At 38.4% G+C, this 23351-nt stretch overlaps 1 protein-coding gene across 1 annotated transcript in view; it reads right to left on the bottom strand.

Moving 5' to 3' along the window:
• PLCB4 (phospholipase C beta 4) overlaps positions 1-18900 on the bottom strand; it is a 98788-nt gene extending 79888 nt beyond the window's left edge. The window contains exon 1 of the mRNA XM_053459510.1: positions 18828-18900. The gene's annotated coding sequence lies outside the window, so the exon portion shown is untranslated. The remainder of the gene's footprint in view (positions 1-18827) is intronic.
• Positions 18901-23351: the final 4451 nt, after the last annotated feature.

Genomic DNA, 23351 nt, shown 5'->3' with positions numbered 1-23351 from the left:
AAAAAATAATGATGTTTTTGAAACTTTATACGGCGCGGATATTGCACACAAATTACAGATTACACTCTGTGAAACTTTTTGCACAAGAGAAATTTTCTGCGCACGCCAACTAAGAAGAATTAGATGGAACGTTGTTCAACAATATTTCTTAATGTAAACAAACCTCCTCCTGATGTCACTCGTCCTGCTGACTGGCCTACTTGTGGTGTGCAGAGATTATGTGACAGCTCCATCAGGAAACGATCATGTGTGTAACTTTTAAGTAATTTAATTATCGCAGTGATCGCTCCCACTGCAAAGCATTGTGCAGCTGGGAGATACATTTAAGGTTGTGGAGCAATGCAGAGGTAGTGGCCTTATCCTACTGCCATACCTGCCGACTGATTCAGGACTCATGCCTTGGATTGGGAAAGGAAATTGGGAGAGATGTTTCTCTGCCTGTGCCAAAAAACGATGGCGCTGTGTACAGGTGAGCGTGGTTTGCTACGTTCTGCACACGCTTATGCTTAGCTGGGCATCAGGACTGGTTAGTTGCCTGCGAGGCCACCCCAGCGGAAACCATGGCCACCATGAAGAAGTTTCAACTTCTGCTTCAGCAGTGTTCTCTTCAGCAGTGTTGGAAGGTATGTTAAATCTGATAGTTGTAACACCTAGCACTGTTAAAGTGATAAAGTTTTTTCCTTTTTTAATTCCTATTGGAGTCCATCTTGCATTAACTCCAAAGCATTTTATAGCGTTCACATACATTAGTTTTTATATAACACAGTTTCATATAACTCTTCCCCTGGCTCCCTCTGCTGAAGCCAGGAAGTGTAAGCCTCCCCGCACATGCTCTGAAGCTCTCCAATCGTCTAGTCACTGGGAGGCGAGCGTGTTTATCTGGTGCACACGCACTTGGCTAGCATGAACACGGATGGCTGCTGCTAGTCTCATTGAGTTTAATGGGAGCAGAGCTCCTTCTGCCTACCCCTGACTAGAAAGTGAGTACCACTCAGCATGCGCAGGAAGCAGGACATATCCGGCCTAGGCCGACATGGTGGTGACTTGCAAATGTCCTTTAATACCCTTAAAGGAGGCTACCTCCAATTTTTAATAACACGTGCTTATAAATGAGAAGAGGTGAAAAGCCCATCCTTTAACATTTCACTTTAAAAACCCTAAATCACCAAGTATTATCTTTGTTAATCTCACGTGGCGCTAGTTAAGGCAGTGCGGATTAGCAGCCTCATCACTAGAACGTAATCCTGTGTTACTCAGTTTCTTCTGCTAGAAATGCAGACTATGTTACACCGCGTTCTTCCAGTCACACTTTTTATTTATTTGCACTCTTTATAACCTGCCAATAAAATAAATAAAATAAAGTACTTAACTTTAGGAGTAGTTGCAAATCCAGATCTGTAGTGGATCATCCCTCCTTTGGCCCAATGTTTCAGGCCACTGTTTGGGTGCTTAAAGCAGCCCATCAATGTCTGGAAAGTGCTCCCTGTGAAATTAATGGGGGGCTTTCTATGCATGTCTTGTTAGATCCCCCCAAACCTTTGGCGAGCCAGTGCTGGAGCCGACAGGCAGATGGACCACTCAGCTATCATATACATTATCCTTATTATAATTAATATTATCTTTTATTTATTTAGCGGCAGCATTTTACACAGCACTTTCTTCAGTACATACATTCAAAACTAATGAAGGGTACAAAACTAGAATTGACAAAGACAAACCAATAGATTAGGTGAAGAGGGCCCTACAATCACAAATCAGGAAAAAGCCATATAAATCAGAGGTTTATATGGAGGTACATGGAACAATTATAGCCAATATTAGACATATATAAGAATAATCTAATATTTCAGACATTTTTTTTTCGTTTAGTTCTTGGACAATGAATTTCATTTCCTTTTCCATTTAGAGGAGAGGGAGAGCGACTCAGTATATTAAAGAGTGTTCAGCTGCAGAGAAAATAAATGACAGGAGGGAGAAGAGAAAGCATGTAGTGTACACAGTGCCTGCCATAGAAGCTGCAATAAATTATAATATAATCCTGGCTTCTCTGTAGTGGTAAATTAATGCGCAGTTTTCCTTGCAGGCACTGAAATGGTTAACTATGCTTTACATTTTAATTATGCTCTGTTATAAAAATTACCTAATATGTATTAGTCTGATAGCATTGGTTCCCCTGCCGTAAAGTGTATGTTTAACATCAATCTTTCGTTGTGGAAAGATGGTGGCAAAGCATTCCTGGGATGTTTCCTTTTTTTTTGTAAAGTGACATAAAAAAACCAATTTCACAGCAGATAAGACCGATTTGACCCACCTAGTCTGCCTGTTTAATGTGCTGTAAAGACTAAAACACTTATTAGTCTCGGATATTGCCTTAGATTCAGAAGCCATATCCCGTGCATGTTTTAATTCATCTGCCATTTCTGCTGGGAGGCTGTTTCATCTTTCCACCACCCTCTCAGTAAAGTAGATATTCCTGACATTAAGTTCTGGGGACCTCACGCTGCTAGTTTTGAAACTGTGGGAGCAGCACAAGACCCCCCCCCAAAGAAAAAAAACATTGGCTTAAAAAGAAAACTAATATTGTCTCACTCAACTGCCCTAAAATATTACAGAATCCTCGCTTGACCACAGAGGTTAAAGGAGGAGGGACATTTGTTTGGGCTTAATGGTTTACATTTCATACACGTTACACTTGGGATCCTTGTTAGTTTTTTAAACGATGTGGTTAATTTAGGATTTAGTGGAAGGGTGGTTGATAAGTGGAACAGCCTCCTAGCAGAAGTAGCTTGAGAACCCCTGAGATTTTTCTTTTATTTAATGTAAGAAAGTTTTACTTAATGTAAGGAATATTTACTTTGCTGAGAGGGTTGTGAGTATGTGGAGCAGCCTCCTAGCAGAAGTAGCTTGAGGTCCCCAGAACCCCTTATCCTGCACCTCTCTATTATACGTTAGTGTTTGGGTTGAGATTTTAAAATATTATAATATTAAGTTTAGTTTTAGAGCAATGTGAGGTAGGACTTTTTCAGTATACGCTGATCTAGATTGTTTCCTGGGGAGTTTGTGTTTGCTAACACTCAATAAGCAGCACCTGTTAGATTTATTGGACTGAATGCTTGGTGTACCCACTTTGAACCTTAACTACATTTGTAGGCTTGTTTAAGCCTGTCTGACGCCAAAAGTAACAACTAACTGGTTAACTGGCAACCATTCAGAAAATGCGTGAGAGATGACCCAGCTATTTTATTATATATATATATATATATATATATATATATATATATAATATATATATATATATACCGTATATATAATATGTATATATACACATACACGATTATCACCACTTGTACAATAAATTTTGCCACCAATTTCATAAATACTGGTTGTGAGCCTTATAAGAAGTGAATCACAAACCAAAATTTAGTTTTGCTGACAATTCTGTATTTGTTACGTGTCTTTTTTTATTTTATTTTTTAAAGTAAAAGCTTGGTGGTCTTCTCTACCACTACACTGATAAATGCCTAACTATGTATGGCAATATCAATAGATACGTCATATTAAAGATTGCGGTTGTACATGTGTGTGCCGCACTCCTCCTGCCTACATTGTGCCATCAATATCTGAGTCGAGCGTAGATCCTTCAGCCACTTTTCAATTATTCTAAACTCACACGATGTTTAGTTGAATCTGCATCCTGAACAAAGCAGCACCAGGCCACTTTAGCATTCGTTCACGTAGAGCTAGCGCTGTTTAGGTGACAGTGTCTCTTTGTGCGGAGGGAGGTTAGGTCTGCAAGGTTAAGAGCACGTGACATGAGTGATGTGGTTGTTGCCCAGGTACTGGGAAGGAGGTTTGGTTTCAGTCCATGCATTCCACTATGATAAGTAAATAATTACATAGAAAATGCCTTATCTGCGTGTACACCGTCATTATAAATGCATAATAATAAAACAGTCGTCTCTGGTTACCATGTAACTATACAGCTACAAAGGTGCTCCTCTGTACTGCTACAAAGGGCTGGGCAACAGATTACACTGTGATAAGGTGCATGGTGACCCAGCTGAGTGTGATGGGAGTTAATATACGTTGACACTTGTATACCTAAATTTGTCCCTCCTTGGTTTAGCCTGAACAGTTCCAAATGAAAACAGATGTAGCTGCTCCATTAACCTTAAAGTGTCAAAACGAGAAACACAAAGTGCTGAGGACAGCTGCTAATATTAGAAAGGACTGCGGGGTAAGCACATGAAGAACACAAATAGGAAAACAGAGATTTCCTTGGGTCGCAAATTACATTACAGCAAAGGAGGGCAGTAAGGATTAGTAATGGTGCGGAGCTTCGGACATACGCAGAGCTCTACCATAATCAACCACAATCTGATTGTTGCGACTACCAATCATTGAAATGGCAGTCCATATACATGTGTCAATCAACTAAAGAAACGTGGCAAGATGGAGTTCAAAGTTCTCATTGCCAGCCTGGCTATGGTTAAACGAAAGGGGGAAACAAAATCAGATGGAGCCCCATGCGCACAAAACTGATTTCCAGGTTTCTTGTAAATCATAGCAATGAGTTAACACTCAGTCATTTCTAATGGGCAACCTGAAACCACATAAGTGGTAAAATCATAGCTCAGTCTGAATTTAGGAATAAATGTTTCCTTTACTGTCTCAGATCCCGGCAATGATTCTAAGAGAACCTCTATCTGTTATGTTCAATCATCATCTTCCGTGAGTCACTGGTCCAGTGAATGAGCCCGGTAAGCCAAGCATGCCGAGTGTCTTGGATGTACTATTAGTTCCGTAGAAGTTTGGAAAATGACTGATCCCTATTAAACAATCTTTTCTTTTTTTATGTTAGCTCTGATTACATTTACTGATGAAATTCCCCATATGTGGAGTAATTTTCCTAGAGTGATTAGAACAGGTAAACTTGCGATAACATTATGCAAGCAATTTGTCATTATCATCCCTGGGATCTAAAAATATGCTGCGTTCTGGTCCTTTTACCCAGAGACAACCAGCCACCACAAAGATGGCTGCTGAAAAATATATTATATAATTATTATAATTAAGATAATCATTTGGGAATCCAGAGTTGTTTCATTAAAACAGCACAGTCAGCGTTAAAACAGTCGTAGAGATCTGTATATAAAACATAACTCTCATGCAACGTTTATCGCCATGGTAATCACTGCAGCTTCTCTTAAAGGCATTTGGTTAAAAAGGCATTTGGTTAAAAAAGGTTAAACAACGTATATTCAATTACTTTAGTATGCATTCTTTGTTGGTGTCCCTTAATCAAGTTATAATTCCCACCTCCTCTTAATGCACCGAAGCACCTTACAGTTGGTGGTCAGCAACACGTATGAATTAGACGTGTCCTGGAAAAATGGCTGATATGGAAAATCTAGGTGAGATGATTTCTAAGGCTCTTGTTCCAAGGCCTCCGTGTTCTTATACAAGTTCTTATCCTTTGTGGGCGATTCAAGCCCTCTCAAGAGTCTATCAACCGGGGAACAAAGTCTGAAAAAATAAACAATGAGAAACACACATAGATCCTTTTGTGTATATGTACTAAACATACACAAACAGAGTCTACACAATGCGGGATCCCAATGGGGTTTGTTTCATTGCCTCTAAAAGGTGTGTTAGTAAAGCATCCTAGTGTAGTGACACGCTATCGTGCACTAAGCTTTTATGGAATATAAACAGTTTTTGATATTATGAGCATTTCTTGTTCCTGACATTAATTGCGATATAGATCACCACCAGACTAGAAGAGAGCGATCCATAATATGAGACGGTCACTCCCAACACGCCACGATCTCCTTAAAGATAAGGAGATAAAACAAAGACTAGTTACCTTCTCCAACTCGGGAAGAACAATGTCTCGTCTTAAGAGAATGAATGAGTAAAACCACAGACCAAGGCATAAAACATCTTGGGAGGTTCGCTGCACACTGGGATTGCCATTTATTACTTTGCGCTTAGAAAAGATGATTTACCCACATTATTCTGGTTCCTTAGCAAGGCACTTTTACAATAGCGCTCAAGAATGTATCCAGAGAAAGCAAGTGCTTACGACTTACCTTATTTGGGACGGCAATAATGTAGCCGGCTAACCGCTAATAAAAATAAATCGTGAGGAAAAGGCTTCCTTGTGGGAAGTCGAACTGCAATAATGTTTAAAATACACAACTGCATTACATGTCTATGTTTATGGTTCGGGCGAGACAGTGTGAAATAATCATTGCTTAGCCGAAGAATGTTTAATATTATAAAGTGGTCCGTTGTAGTACTTATTCATAATAAAGTCATTATCCTTATTAGAGAATAAAGCTCTTTTTGCAATGAAAATAAGCTAAGTTTAGCGCTCTTATGAAGACTGACCCTGAGATACAGGGTCGGGATATGAAAGGGAGTTCATAGGGAACATGAGCCCGCACCACGTATGGGGTTGGAAACCATTGCCTAACAATAGCTGTAGAGATTAATGTCGTCTAGACCCTGCTAGGTGTACTTAGTTAGGTTAATATACTCCCGTCCTCAGCTTTCCCTGAGCCAGCGCTGGAGGTGAGTATATCACCTGCATAGCATTTAGCTGGGGAGCGGGAAACGGGGCAAATGCATTTGGGGAGATTCTGCAGAATCCACATGGACTACATGAAAATTGAAAGGGACCACGCAGCTATCATATGCATTAAAGTCCATACGATGGCTGGAGTGTCCCATTAAGTCCGAGACATAATTGTACATCAATCACAATAATATATCATTCTACATCACATTTATATAAAAATCAATGCAGAAGAACCAGTCTACTTTGGTCATTTATGAGATTCTCCTCGTTCCATATATATAAAAAGTTCTTCATTTATGTTTTGGTGGATTGTAAAAATATAGATATTGTGAATAAGTGAGGGTTTAACGTTAACATTCATCACTATAAGCATACTGTATGGCAATGATTTCCAATGTGTGGTTAATTCGCTGGTTCCATCGTGTCTTAATACAGAACATTCCACCCATCTACTAAGTACAACAATCTCAGTATTTAGAATAAACATATTCTTTCTTGATACGAGCATAAAAATAACTTTTTTTGGAGCCCTGAAAGAATGTAAGATCCCCTCCCCGACAACGTACTCCTTAATATTTAGGCGCACGTAAGAATGAAGTGCTCTAATTTAACACTGATGATATGAGCAGACATTACTCAGATTCTTTGTAGGTTACATACAAAGGGCTCTTATTCCTAAGAAAGTAAAATAAGCTATGCAATCTTGCTAAAAGAAACCCAGGCTATTAACCAACTTGAACTCTTGAACCAGATCCTTCAATACTGTAACATACAACGTTCTGTAACTTTGATGCTGGCCTTGTGACATCAGAGCTATGAGGATGGCAATCATATGATTAACATCTCTCTTACACTAGAGATATAGGACAATACAGCAACTCCCACGTTCCTTAGCCGTCTACAGGCTGTCCGTGTACTAGCTAAGAATGATGGGAACTGTAGTCCAAATGCTGAAATGCTTTTAGCCGGACAAAAAATGGAAATTCTTATATCGGCTTAAAAATGACGTTAGGCGCCAGGTTTCTGAAGACGTGACTTCTGTAGTCTACAAAACTTAGTTCAAAAAATCTCATGTGCCTCGTGTTATTCTTCCTGTCTGCTAGATCACTTCGCCTCGTCATATGACAGCATCATCCCAAGCTTTTCAGAAAACACCTTCAGTAATGCCCAGAAAAGACATGGTAGCTCTCAGCATCATATTTTTCCATTAATAGTCCCTGCAACCCCAAAACAGAATCTGATGACAGATGAGGACCCATGTTAAGCTTCTCTGATTCCATAGAAACACAGGAACACAGAATCCGACAGCAGATAAGAACCATTCATACCATCTAGACGGCCAGTTTTCCCAGATGTAGAGACTCAGACCTTAATCGGCCGTTGGTCTTGTCTTAGATTCAGGATAGCTCCATGCCTTTCCCATGCATGTTTAAATTCCCTCAGTTGGCCTCTACCACTTTTGATGGGAGGTTGTTCCATTTATCTACCACCTTCTGCATGAAACAAGTCTTAAAGGTACAGCAAACCCTCATATCACATAACCGTTATAGTAGATTCAGCGTTGGAGCACATGCATGCTGTAAACCACACAATATAATAATAATCATATAACGCATAGAATGCAGAGTAAGGTAATTAATAAGTACTCCTCATTGGTAGGATACTATGGGACATTATTAAGTCTGGCAATAAAAGAAAACATTGTGCATTTAAAACATCTTTTTTTTTATATGGAGTTCCCGTTAAGGTTTTACTGGCATCATTCTTGTTAGGATATATTGCTCGGGACTTATCTGACCTAAGACATATTTTAATGTAGCCAGCTTTCGTGCCGCGGTAGTTAATGACTATTGAAAGATTGTCAAACTTTTTGTTTATCTTGTATCTGCCATTTTCCATTTCCTCCCGTATTTTCCTGCTTCCACTGCACTCCTCGCTGCTGACAAGGCAGACACGGCGTAAGTAAGGAGTTGGAATAAACATATTCCCGACGGTTTCTGGCTCCTATGTTATGCATTTAAGGCAAACTTAAACTACAGTCGGCTTTCTAGGTATATGATTTCCGTAGCACTTATAACTGATAGCTACCCAAAAATGCGCTGAAAAGACACATTTTTGAGTTTTAATTGGATAATTAAGGACCAAATATAGTTACAAACTGTATGTAATATTATTAAATGTACTTATTTCTCATTAAACATTTCATTTCTGGTACACAGATGCAGTTGCGTATCTGTATATTATATATATATTGATCTATATATATATATATATATATATATATATATATATATATATATATATATATATTACAATGCAATGGACGCTCATATAAAAGGTGTTTAACATGGTATTGTACTTTTTATGGATTCCCTACCTGATATACTTTATTATGACATCATATCTGTTTTCTTTTCGTCGTGTGCTGTGGGCCAGTGCCTTCCAAGACCCTCATTGTCTCCATACGAAAGGTGAACGTTAAAAAAAATAATAACTTTATTCTATCCTAAACTTATATTTTGTAGGATCTCTAATAATAATTAGGAATATTCTAATATTCAATATATTCAAATAACATTTCCCCTTAAAAAAAAAGCAACAGAGCGGCTATAGTTACTATAACGTATTGTACTGGACACGGCAAGAGCCAAGCATCTGTTCCGGTATGCGATGATTGTAAACCTTTTCTCGCCATGCACGCGCTCATTAATAATATTATGGAAGTGGTAGTTGTGTTCATCGATATATCTTGTGAACAAAGTATAAACGGCATTCTAAAAATATTTGAGCCAGATCTAAAAAAAGCTTGCACGGCTGCTATGCTGCCAGCACTAGAAAATCCCCAGATTGCTGGAGAGAACATGAAGTCAATATTAAAAAGAATTCAGGAACAACGATCTAATACTCTAGAGATCACACAGTGACATCCCAGGGACCCCTTATTGATCATACCGCTGAAGGAACAGCTAGGATCCAATTATTAAGAGAAATGAATTCATGTGGATGAGTACAGGGCTTTGCTGGTCAGAAAATAAACAGGTTTCCTATTATTTTAAAGGGACAGTTTGAAGTCCTAGACAGCATTACCAAGGGCACAGTAAAGTTCTTTGTGAGTGCTTTAATGGGCTCCATAGAGAAGCTGCAGCTACAGAGCTGCAGCCCACCACCTCCTCAATGGCCGGAAGATTTGCACCAATCAATAAAAATCCACTGAAAAAAATGCACTTTCTGCGCATGCGCACTGGGTATCTCATTAAGTCCTCGATGAGCCAGTGCTAAAGCTGACTGGCAGTAAGTTTATCATGTGTTAGGAGATTCTGCATGGCAAATAGCTGGGGGGGCGGTAAATGTATATGGGGGGATTATGCAGATTTTATATTAAGACACGTTCTCAGCTTCACTTGCATGGGACGGAACCTTTCCTATCCTGCACTGGTTAGATCTAATAGGATCAAAGCATCTGTATGAAGGTGGAACTCTAAGTCCCGGTCAAGACCAACTCTGTCCTGTGTTCTAAGCCATTTATAAAAGGGACCCCATGTATAATATATTCATTTACATTGAAAAAAAGGTACAAGTCCATTGTGCTCAACCCCACTATTGATCCAGAAGAAGGCAAAAACCCCACATTGAACTGTTCCTTTTTTTGACTCCAAATTGTAATCTGATTTGCAAATGGATCGACAAGCTACAAATACCCGTCCTAATAGCCGATTATATCCCTGCATATATATATATTTTTTTATTATTAAAAGGCATCTGTGGATTTGAAGGCACAATCCATTGGTAAGGAATCAAAATATGAAAAGTCTTATATCCGCATCTGCGTATCTCCAACTAAAATTCTCACAGTGCTTTCGGAAACTTTGCACATTTTTTCCTCGGAGCAGGATTGTTTTTAGAAATGCCCAAATTGGTATGAATGTGTTTTTTTTCCTTGCTATATAAATCTTGTTTCCGGCTCAATTCATCTTCATCTCTCTTCCAACGGTTTGCCCTCTGACCCCAAAAACACAACAATCCACCAGCTTTTTTATATTATTTATTTAATGCGTGATTATATTTGTTTTCCAACTATTCTGCCAAAACGTAGCATCGCAATGTTACAATATTCACTGTGTAGTTTTATATCAATTGCTACAGAAACAGTAGGATTGGCTACATCAGTTTACTATGCAAGAGCGGGGGCATCGTCTCCTTCTGTACCAGTATGTTCTAACGCGTGTTGATATTATTGTCAGTTTTGTGCAATTTATTTCATAATTTTATATTATTTTAGTATTATTGTTAATTCTCACTGTCCATTGTTGTAAGCATGATGGAATCTGCTAGCTCTAACTGTACATTGTCCATTTCTTAAGGGGATCTTCTTACCTTAACTTAAGATGTTCGATGCCATCCTCAAAACAACAGTCCTTTTTTTCCAGTTAGCATACATGCTTTTCCACGCTTTGATGAATAAATCCTAAAGTTTCCTTGAAGGGAAAAGTCTCTTTTGGAGCTGATCTGGTAGGTGTTCATTTTTAACCATGCATTTTAACCATTTTTTTTCTTCTTTTCAGGTTCTTGATACAATACGCATCCCAGTATAAATGAAGAGTTAAACAACATTTATGGGCGCTTGATATCACATTTGCTTACATCTGTTTTGTGACTGTGGTCTAATTGAGGTTCCATGCGTCTTCTTACATAAAACCGTTACTTTGTTAGAGTTGGAGATCCGATCTGAACCATTGTTTCTCAGGGATTTTATGTGGCCTGTTAATGTATCCACATCCAAGTTCTGTAGGCCTACTTGGGGTTGTTTTGGCCACACAACTGCCCCGACGGGAACTTAAAGTGGTACCTCTGTGACTCAGGGTCTTGTCCAACCATTTCCAATTAAAAAGCTTGTTAAAAATTACGCAACTTTGCAAACTATTACCAATAATTAAAACAGAAAGCCCCGATGATATGGCTCTCCTTTAATGAGACAACATCTTTTTCCTGCATTTGATACAAACATTTCCCCATCCTATACCCAATCATGATAGCTCAACTAGACTCTGACTTCTAAATTCTCAAAAAGTTGGAAAGTCCCCCAACTTGCCAGCTCTGACTTAAGATATATACGCACGTTTTCCTTGTCATGTACTTTTTTTAGATCAGTTCGATCAGTTTCTGGTTCATGAGATACGTAACCTAAACCTTATCATTTCTACCACCAGCTTTCGCATAACACAAAACGAGCGGTGTTTATATCAGGAAGCTCCCCGTGGAGTCGTACAGACTTAAGAGTAAATGTCAAATTTTGCTTAACAAGCATTGCAGATCCAAGAAGCTGTGTGAGGCTACTGACACCATCCATGTAGGAATCACAGTTCCTGCTTCTTCATCGCCTAAAATGGATCATAAAATTCTGCCTTTCCAGCATTTCAAGTTTTTTTTTCCAGTTTGTTCCAGATTCAGCTGAAGTGCTGTCAAAGTTTTCATTTCTAACTCTTTGAAGCAAATGAAATGTTAATGGAAACTTTGAGGTGTGCTCACGTCTTTAGTCTGATCCAGAAATATTTAAAGATACAATGCCCAGGGGACAATGTACCTAAGGCACCTGTTATTGGATTGCCCTTGTCTCTTTAGCCACTGATGGACCGACAATTAGTGTCACTGAAATGTTGCCTAAAACCAGTTTCTGGAGGAGGGAATTGGAGGAAAATGCGCTCACTCCTGTAGCTTTAAAAAGGGTGTATATTTTGCATTAATATTTTACATTCTATCTCAGATATAACTAAATTTGTAAACGAGTAGCCAACGCACACACACACACTTACATATACATATATATATAATATTGTTTCTGTAAATACATTTGGGGGTATCATAAATCATAAAATACATAAATAAGAGTATCATGTTCGTATATTTGCACTCTAGTTGAAACTGCCTTTACATTTATATGGCAAATCTTGCACATTTTCTTAAACATGCATGTAAAACAATCACATTTTTTAAAAAAGTGATCCATCATGTCCATTTTTTTTTTAACCTAAGCAATGAACCAAGCCATGTTTGCTTCACTAACCAAGTATGCCCCAGTTCTTAGCAGTGTGCTCATGAGACTCAATGCTCTTTCATTTACTTGCTGGGAGCTTCCACACATCATGAGTTCAATGAGTCGGTGAAGAACCCAGTCAATCAGGAGAGCTAAGTCACCGCACATGCCTGGGCGCTCGCTTATACACGCTTCCTCTAAACAACAACTCCCATGATCTAGTGCCAACAAAATATAGAGGATGATGAGAACTACAGGTACCTGCCGATAACCCCTACGTTATATATTTGGAAACAAGAACTGAGACTGAAAAATTGCTTTTTATTATTATTAAATATTTAAATAAATATATTTAAATTGCTTAATGTAAATCATTTCAAAATAAGGGTTCCAAAATTGACACAACAGTTTTATATAACAAGTGTTAAAAAATTTTTTAAAAAAAAGAAATCAATGTATAATATGCGGATACTGATTTGCGTATCACGCAACATGTTAACATTTTACAAAAGAAAAACAATCTATAGTCCCTCGTCAAACAAAAATGTGTTTTTATTTTCTTCACTACAACAAAAGGAACCACAGGCATGTCACAGCTTGAGCCCTTACACATTTCCATTCGCGGTGCCAATAAAGGTTTGCATAATATCGTTTTAATTCTCTTTTCAATTAAACTCACTAGGCAACGCGAAGCATTCCGTGCACTCGCAGACCGAAGATAAAAGAGAAACCTCCTTATACGTACAAACCACTCAACAAAAGAAACATCTAAAACAATGACTATAAGGGGACAATCTGGAGTCTGATTTCTTTTCTAGGAAGAAAAGAAAGAAAAAAACAAACAAAAAAAAAAGTAGTGACTCCCTGTAAGTTTTAAATGTGTCATATTACATTTTATTTACAGCGTGCCAGAAGCACTATTACAATATAAAACAAAAATGTCATTAAGTTGACTATATAGAAAATGAATATCACAAACACGTTAAAGAAGAAGAAGAGGGCCCTGCTTTTGTGAGCTCGTCATCTATTAATGTGTTAATTCTTTCTGATATATGTAAAGGTATGTAAAACCAGTTACTGTAAGGCATATTCTGCTAAACTCTACACATAGATTTAACCCAATAAGTCTGAGAACTCCGCGCATGATCATACATTACGACCTAGTGAAAAATAAACATTGTTACTGTTTTCAAGATTTTAAGTCTATTTGACTTGAGGGAAGATAGAATGTGTGCTAGAGGCTGTGTAACAATTAAGTCTGCTGAACCCACCCTTAACATAGTCAGACCGGTGAAAAAGGGAAGCCGTTAAATGGTAGAGAAGAATAATCATGCAGGTCCCCAGAACCTGCTCAGCACGCTTACGGTGGGTTCCTCAGACATAAAAAAAAGGATTTGGGAAAGGGAAAGATTCTACCGACACTATTATTTATGATATCGCTCCTTAGGCCATCTTTAACCCTTTGATCCCCAGGCTACACAGAGGCATAATATGGTTTTCAAGCTTTACATTTAACGAAAGGCACTTTTTTATCATGCAAAGTAATTTATACAGGACTCCAGTTTTACAGTTTCTTAGACATAGTCACTTCCATAAAACTTTTTAGAATTGGTATGTTACCACGGGAACTACACACCGACCCACCATAGCCTACATCTGGTAGGTCAAAATGTTTGTGTAATGTGAGAGGAGACCTCTGTGCAGTGTAAATGAGGAGACCAGATTATGATATCAGAGACTATATTCCTAGTAATGTATCAGCCAGGGAGAGGAAAAAGATAACTTCTCAAGACAATCAGATATAGGAGAACCAGGGGAACACCTGATCTTATTGGAAATTGAGGTCAAGAGGAGCTACATCTCCTGAAATCTATGTAGTTATGTTAGGACTTGAGATGTATCCATGTCACTAGATAAGTATAAAGATACTACAAGACACCTGCTCGAGTTGGGACAAGCTTTTGACACGGGGAGATCCATAACAAACTTTGTTTCTCTATAAAAAATACGTTAGCCCTGCTTCCAGCAAATTCTCAAGACTGCCACCCACCACCGGGCCGGTAACCAAATCAACATATATAAAAGCATTTAGGAAGTGCTTTCGAACATTCTATAAGATTAGTACAATTTTATTTAGCGAGTGGAGGCACAAATTACTTGGACTCCATCTCCAAATATGTAGCTAAAGCACTTTACAGATGTGGCTTTGGGAAATAAGTGCAAATTGCTTTGTCGACTATGAGAATCTCATCAATAATTCAGCTTCTCCAGCGGAAAGCAAGATGCAAATCAAAATTTTGACAGAAAACAGATGGGAAAAGGAAGATGAATGGATGCATTGTATCGGTGATGAAAGCACCTTAGCATGCAGCATATGGCAGGTTGCTTTCTTATTTATGCATCCTTTACTGCATCTCCTGGTATATAAGAAAAAATAAACACATTTGTTTTCGTGGTTAGATGCATGGCTACGGTACTGGGCTTTACTGAGACTTTTTATGCAGCATTTAGACTTATGGAGGTGACCTTATGGGCTGCACAACGTGCTTTGGTCAGGGGAGGAAAAAGGGACATAGCTTCTATACAGTGTTTGACCATCTTAATGAGTGAAAATCGAAAAGGATAAATTAATCCAAACGCCAAAAATAATCATTTGTTCCAATAAACCTGATTTCTGTGTTTTAGCATCATTTGTCTAACCTGGACGTTCTACACCTAAATGTTATAGGAAGCACCATTTCTGTCAGTTAGGCTACAGCAGGATGTAAATACCATCATAAATCCTCGGACTGATACGAACTTAATGTCCATTAATACTGAGTTCTGCTCTAACCTTGCAATAGTTTCCATTCCGTTCAAGGTCACTGGGGATTGCTTCACTCCTGTGCACTGCAATTGGATTAAATTTGCAATCATCTTGATAACTATCTTTTCCATATTTATGCAGATCAGCTTATATTACATGAGTAGATTATATAAAAAGATTTAAGAGTCGAGATTCATTTACTGAAAATGTGAGATTGGAAACACAAAGGATCAGGATAAACATAAGGAGATTTTCAGGTTGGATCACTTATGTCGGGGACGTTTTTCCAGCAAAAGAGACTACTTTTGGCTATGTTTCAGGTTGGACGTAACCCTTTAGGTTCCTTACATTAAAAAGGCATATTGGCAGGAAGTGGAGCGGTACTTTTGGTGACATTATCAATATTAGCACTTGTATGAGCACTATTTTAATTAGCGCTCTTTAAATCCAAATCGTTTTATCTGGACAGGGTGAATGCTACATTGGCAAAAGAAAAGAACATGAACACTTTTTTTAAGTGAGGTTACACACATATAAGTACAAACTCAAATTAATGGTTAATTACTAACTCTCATATCAGTGGCAATGACAGTCCTGAGTTAAATTATGTTAGTTTTATGGAAAGGATCCGCAGATCATACACATAATGATGCAGACTGAGGTACTCTTTGGCATCACGGACCCCCATCCTCTGGAATGGGTAATATCAAGTTTCCCACTGTGAGCCACTAACACCACTCTGACGCTCGGGAGAACGTGATCCTCTGAGGAAGAAGAGCACTAGATGAGTGATGTTGTCATTGTTCTTAATTGTCATGCCAAACAACCAGAAGAACAAACAAACCAGCTGTTTGTCAGATCATTTGAGGACATTTAATTATGGCGTCCTACTGTAATATATTCCGAATTGTAGCAAGAATGACATAGTTGTTTCTCCTTTTTTTGTTTTGATAGTTTCGGAAAAGAAAACAATAAAAATGTATTCTAAAAATGTACACAACGTAGAGCAAAGAGAACCCCCTCTCACCAAAAGGCCCAACAAGAAAAATAAGGGCAAATATGTACATACAAACATGTTGACCTCACAGCATGTGTGCCCAAAATGCTAATGGGCAGGGTGCCTCGTGTGTTTTTTCACGTACCAGTGGGGGAAACAATTTAATTTAATCAAAAGGTGATGCCATGCTTTACCAGGTCACGTGAAGAAGAGGTGAGGGTGGGTTGTGCCATGTGGGGACACAGAGGGTCCCTGGGCATGCAGTCTTCTTCCTCTGGACTCACACTTCTCTAATAAACGTGTGGCCCCTTCATTTCCTCTCTAGCCAAAATATGAAAGCAGGGCTGGATCTTCTTGCCACTTTAAGAGGAGTGAAGGTGGTCGCCTCAGACCCATTTGATAAAGAAAGCTCACAGGCCAAAGCCAAGGGTTATGACAAGGGGTGCTGGCAAGTAGCTACACAGTAAGCTTTATTGAAAGAGTTAAAATAGAAGATTTAAAGGGACGGTTTTTCTCCATGAAATAGCTGAAGAAAATATGTTTGCCTTCTGCATTTCTAACATCAATTAGGTAGAAGTGCTGGGTATCTGCAAACAGACTCTGCATATCGCTGACAAGGAAGCCGAAATAGTATACAAACAAGAAGGCGAAGGCCATTTAGGAAAGGGCTGCAGACTTAAACAGTTTGATATAAATTAGAAATAACTATCATTTTTAAGGTATTTACTAAGTCCCCGGAACTCCAGGAGGCTACGGGGGGAGGGAAAGGTACATCAAAATACGGTAACTATATTAGAGGGAATTACGATAAAGCATTAAGTATCTATTACTTTCTCAATGAATGCTTAATGAACACAACTTTCTCTCAGTTTCAGCAAATTATAGAAGAAAGTAGTAAAATGAGATTCTTTACCACTTAATGCGTTCCGACCACCAACAAGTTACTCATTAGCTCTACCTTGATACATTGATGCCGAGTTACAGGGAAATCAAGCAACTGCAAGTCTCCAAAAAACAATTCCTTGCCTTGGTTCACCACAATATTTATTCCATGATTGCTTGAAGCCTCTGATAAATGTAAATCATATAAATTTCCAAGCGATTACATGACTGCTTATGAGCTATTACTGCGGTTACAACAGCATTCTGTATTTCAGCTGGGTGAGAGTTTAGTTAAAAGTAATAAAGTGGAATAATCTATAAAAAAAAAAAACTTTAATGAAATGTAGAAGCGCTGGAGAATTTTTGAATATATTTGTAGTGTCCAATATAAATTATTGATTGTAGTATAAAATACTACAAATTGGAACAGGAAGAAAAACGGTAGTTGGGAGTTATTCTTTATGATTAGTTAAAGAAATGCTAAAAAAAATAATAAAAGTGAACACAATAAAACATACATTTTTAACAAACTTTCATTAAGGGAGGAAAAAGGCTATTCTTATTTTTAATTATTATTATTACTTTGTATAAGGGTAATAAATTACTCTCAATATACTGTGGTAAGAAGAGTATTGTGCAGCATCCGTGACATATGACCACTTTGCCTTTCTCAGACACTCTCAGAGTTAATAGAGTTTAATCTCTGCAATAACTTACTAAGCCGAAAGAAGGGAAAAGCTGTTTAATTATTTTTATTTCTATTGTATAGAGACCAACTAATTGCTCTTGAGCAAGAATAACTGGATCATAATGTTCTTCTTCATCTAAAAGCAGCCACAGCACCAAGAGACACAAAAACGCCCATTGGACATAATGATAAGACAAAGTATTAGGAAATGGGAAAAAAATCGGAAATTGCCCATTATATAAAACTGTAAACTGATTACAAGGAATGTTTTTAGGGAGATTTTTTTTCAACTCATTACCCATTACACTGAAAACAGTACAAATGTTCTTCTCGTAAAGGACTGTCTTTGCCGCTGGGCAACAAGAGGAAACCGTCCAGGGCCCGATGACCTTCAAAAGCCCACAGCTGCCCCTTTTGGCTATTGACTGTCTTGAAGAAATTAATAAGTAAGAAAAAAAGGATGATGCCAATCATGCGACAGATTACAAACCCCACAGGGCAAATCATATGGAACTTTTTAATTTGTTGGCATCATTTACAAATCTCTTAAAAAGTGTTAATCTGATCATTTTATTTTACTTTTGTCATCATCTATATGCAAACTAGCTTCTAAAACACTAAACTAATCTACGTGTTTCTAGGCTGTCAATCCAGTTCAAGGATACTGATAACGTACAAATACCACAGCTAGAGAAGGTCCAGAGTCCAGAGAAACGTATCCTTTACAAAATAATGAGACTTCTCACTAGAGCGCAGAAGCTAAATATTTGGGGTTTTAGATACTTTTATACATACTTTATATTTCTCAATATTGTTCTAAACAAAAGACCACGTGATTACCTTACAGCTTCTGGAGACTGAGTTGTGGAGCTGTAATTATTGTGTGAGTGCGCAGACTTCAGAGAACTACAAAGAAAAACAGAAATGAAGACATTTTAAGAACAGCATATTCATATCCGACTCAGAAGAGAGTATCATGACAGCTCGCTTTATTTACATATTACGTGCGTACGGAGAAAGAAGCAGAGAGAAGATGCGATGTGCGATTCTAAATGGTGTGTATCTACAAGCCAGAGCCCCCGGGGGCCGTGGTTGGAGTATACAGAACAGCATGGTGGGTTTACGATCCTGCTTGCAGTCTAGATTTAACCCATGATTCTGTCTGTTGTTCTATAATTGATTGTCATGCACCCGGTCTGGACATCTCGCTCCGTGGGTCTCCTCTCCAGTCTCTAGTGCAGTTGCAGAGAGTGACCTCCCGTGGACACTCACCACAGCCTTACCGGTGACCGGAGAACATGACAGCGAGATAGACCACCAGCTGCTATCTAAGGGGCTATGTAATGCAGAATAAGGCTGTGCTCCAAGCCTCATTCTCCCAGGTTGTTAGACCGTGAGAAGCTGGATGAGTTTGTTCTGTAGGCAGATAAAGTGCCCAACCGTAAGCAGCAAAACCAAGAACTTTGTTTAATTTCCATGTCTGTAGCTGCCTTGTCTTAAATTTAAAGTAATATATTAGGCTTACATGATAATACTTATACCGTCTTCAGTCAAAGAAACCTTTGATCCTGTTAGCTCATGAGTCAGAAGTGTAAAAGCTCCATTATAAATTCACTTTGCGATGCATGTATTTAGGTTTGATCATGTGAGTAACGTCATGTGACGGTAAACATAGAAACGTAGACTTTGATGGCAGATAAGAACCATTCAGCCCATCTACTTTGTTTCCTGTTGTAAACATTCAGACCTTAATCAAGATCGCTTTATGTCTGTCCTACACATTTAAATTCCCTCACTGTATTAGCGCCTACCACTTCTGCTAGGTGGCTGTTCAATTTATCTACCACTCCCTAAGTGAAGTAAAACTTCTTTACATTACATCTAAGCCTCTGACCTTCTAGTGTTAGATTATGTATCCACCAGGTAGCATACACGCCCCGAGTGGATCCTCGAGGTCCTTCTGATTAAACGTGGACTATGTTAACTTGACACTGTTTCAGTTCTATTTGCCTGACTTCGCCGCAATAAAAATAAAGCCCAAATTATAAATAAGTAAAATAAATAAGAGCTTAAAAAAATCTAGTTGTGCTGCCTCTTTGTCAGGTCATTTATTTACCGATAATAAATATTTGACTAGTGTTCACTATACTAGTGCTTGCCGAACAATCACCGCTTACTGGCAGAAAACCAGCACCTGATCTCATTCGAAGTTTAACCACTTGGCTCTGCAGCAAAAACATTTTATCTGCAAATGTCAGAATGGGAAAAATACCCTCTTTAGCAAGGAAAATGGATTTTAATTAAGGAAGGACGTGCGTTATTAGAACTGCTGTTAATCTACTTCCTTTAGCCTCTGGAGGAGCCGGACTTTCACCGTGTTTACACACACACAGTAATCTCCTTTTCCAGGTACGACAGACGTAGATTCACGTGAGAAGCACGGAGGCATGCCTGCGAAATGCGGGGAAACTAATAAACTAGACACATGATAAATCTTCATTCCTTCATTAACCGTGAGATTTACTTGCAAAACTTTATCGCATTGAGTTTGAAGAAGGTCTTTAAAAGTCTTCTGGGTCTTTCGGCTACAAAAGACAATGAACAACAATACACGCACTGGAGTTCATTTCATTTCCATTGGCAGATTTCAGATATATACACAATTAATGAAGTATACATTAAACTAAAGTGAAAGATCAGCAGGTATTGAAGGTACAGCCCAGTACTTTTCTTTCTTTAATGCACGATGAAGTCCATTTCGCACGGATCGCAACTTATACTTTTAACAGAAACTGAATCGTGCTTCATTAGGTTCATGTTGTTATCAGAAAGTATTTATTTACAGAGAGTGTGGTGGATGCATGGAATAGCCTTCCAGCAGAAGTGGTAGATGTTAATACACTAAAGGAGCTGAGGCATGCATGGGATAGGCGTAAGGCTTTCCTATAAAATAAGGCCAGGGATTAATGAAAGTATTTAGAAATGGGGCAGACTAGATGGACTGAATGTCAAATTCTGCGTTCCTATGTTAGAAAATCAGAGTTCCGTGTAACTCCACCCTCGGCTGCCTCTACTGAAACCAGGAAGTGTACCCAGAAGCAGCACTTCCTGCTCATGCTCAGTGAAGCAACTAGTACATTCATGCTTACACACCACGCCTCCTCATGACTACGGGGTTGGTTACATCCCATGAAAACTTTTCAGAGCCATGTCACCAATAACATTCAGAAGTACTTTCCACTCACAAATTAAAAACAATACAGCAGAGTAAGATTGTAAAGCACAGCACATTACAACCTAGTTTGGCTGCATATGTTGATATTACATTCATATCTTCTGGGTACCTTACTAAACCTATTATTACATAGAATGCGCAGGACCCGGGGTTTCTGCCACACACTGACTCGGCTGAGTCAGAGGCTTATATTGATTATTTAATGATCTTTTCTCTGATGTTAAAAATAGTCAGCCTATCCCAGGGAGTGGCTCCTTTTAAATCCAAAAAAGCAGTGACAGAGTTGAATATTGTGTAATTATTAACAGCCCGATGATTTATAGGAACAGAGAACAGCGCTATTTCCGCCAATTACCGGGACACAAAATAAACTTGTGGTCAAATATTTACTTAGAAAGTCGTTCGTTTAACCCTTTCACTGTAAGAGGCAGCACATTAGTAGTAACGTCTTATGGCCCCGTATGGCTTAATGCTTTACGGTGCTTAAACGGTAAAATAGTTGACAAAAACATATTATACCGTTGTTACTATGTAATTATTATTACTACACAGAATTATACGTTGTTTTATTCAATCACTATAATAAATAAGTACAAGTTCTCAGACTTTGTCTATTATAGATAGTGATACCGAGGTAATACAGAAGTGTCTGCGATGCCGAACTATTACATGAACAAATCATTTCTTTATACCTGCGTGTACATTGTATATATATATTGTGTGTATATGAAGGACAATGTGAAAAATCCTCTATATGTTAAATACATCCTTAGGTGATGATTGCTTGTGTGAGGCTGTGCTTTATCAATGTATAAAACATTTTCAAGATGGCCAAGGTTTTGGTCAAGATGGCAAGAAAAAATCGGAAAGACTTTCGATGTCATGCAATGGTGAAGTGGTCACTAAAGTGATAAAAAACCTCTTTGAAATGATGGGCAATTAACCTTGAGAAATCGCTAATGAACTGGAAATTTCTTTTGCAGAACACATCTGCACGCGTCAAGTGTCCACGGAATGTATTCCAAGATCGTTAACTGGAGGATCTCAAAAGCTGCAGACTGACCTTCACGTCGTACCAATGTTCGTATTATTGGTAATGTACAATGATTTTCAAGGTTACAACCTAAAAAAAACTGCAATTCCTCTCTTTGTTCAAAATGGTTCTATTCAGTCAAATGTCAAGGCAATATTGATGGCATTTTTTGATGTTGGAGGTAATGTTTATAATAAGTGTGTACCTTGTGGTCAAACAGCCAGTTGGGGGGACAAAGTTACAAGAAGCCTTAGCAAGCTGTGGGGAAATGTTCAATGGTTTCTGCACCGTGACAATGCTCATTTACACAGCAATCCAACTATCTAGAATAATGTACAGACAGAACATTATTCTAGGTACTATAAAGTATTGTCATCGAGACATATCACTGCTGAAATACAGCATTGCTTCCAAAAATCTTAGGATAAATGCTTTCAATTTGGGGGAGATTACATCAGTGTGTGTTTTGTGTGTCTATATATATATATCTATATATATATATATGCCTCCATCGCTAACTGGATTGCACGATTTCTAAAACTCAACCTTTCCAAATCCAAACTCCTTAACTTCCAGTTCTAAAATTCCTTCCACACTTTCTCTTAATGTTAATGGTGCCATCATCTCCCCGTTCCTCATGCTCATTGTCTTGGTGTCACCCTTGACATTTGTCCCTTCCAAACACAAAATGGGCCTCATTATCTCTCTTTGACTATTGACTCTGCTAATCCGATGATTTCCATCTGTCCTGTGCTCTAAATTCTGGTTCTCATGCATGCTTGCAAGATTTTCCACGGCTATCTGTCTTTCCCCTTGCCTTTGGTCCTTCAAAAAAATCCCTCAGGACCCAAGTCTTTAGTGATGCCTACGAACGTGTAGATTAACGGCCTTCCTCACATCTTTCTTTGGCTCACCTTTCCTAGTCCGTTACCTGTCTTCAGACAATACTTATACCAGTGTGTCTGGTCCTTCAATACAATGGCACTTTCACCACTTATGTAATACAACCCAACTTCTTCTACATTGTAAGCTCCTTACTGCTTGTTATGCTATTTACTACATGTTTAGCCATTGTACAGTGCTCCGGAATATGATG

Source organism: Spea bombifrons, chromosome 3, assembly GCF_027358695.1.
Source record: "Spea bombifrons isolate aSpeBom1 chromosome 3, aSpeBom1.2.pri, whole genome shotgun sequence".
In the NCBI taxonomy this organism is placed as follows: Eukaryota; Metazoa; Chordata; class Amphibia; order Anura; family Pelobatidae; genus Spea; species Spea bombifrons.
Note: the sequence above shows the minus strand (reverse complement) of the source record. Positions and strands in the feature narration are given on the sequence as shown.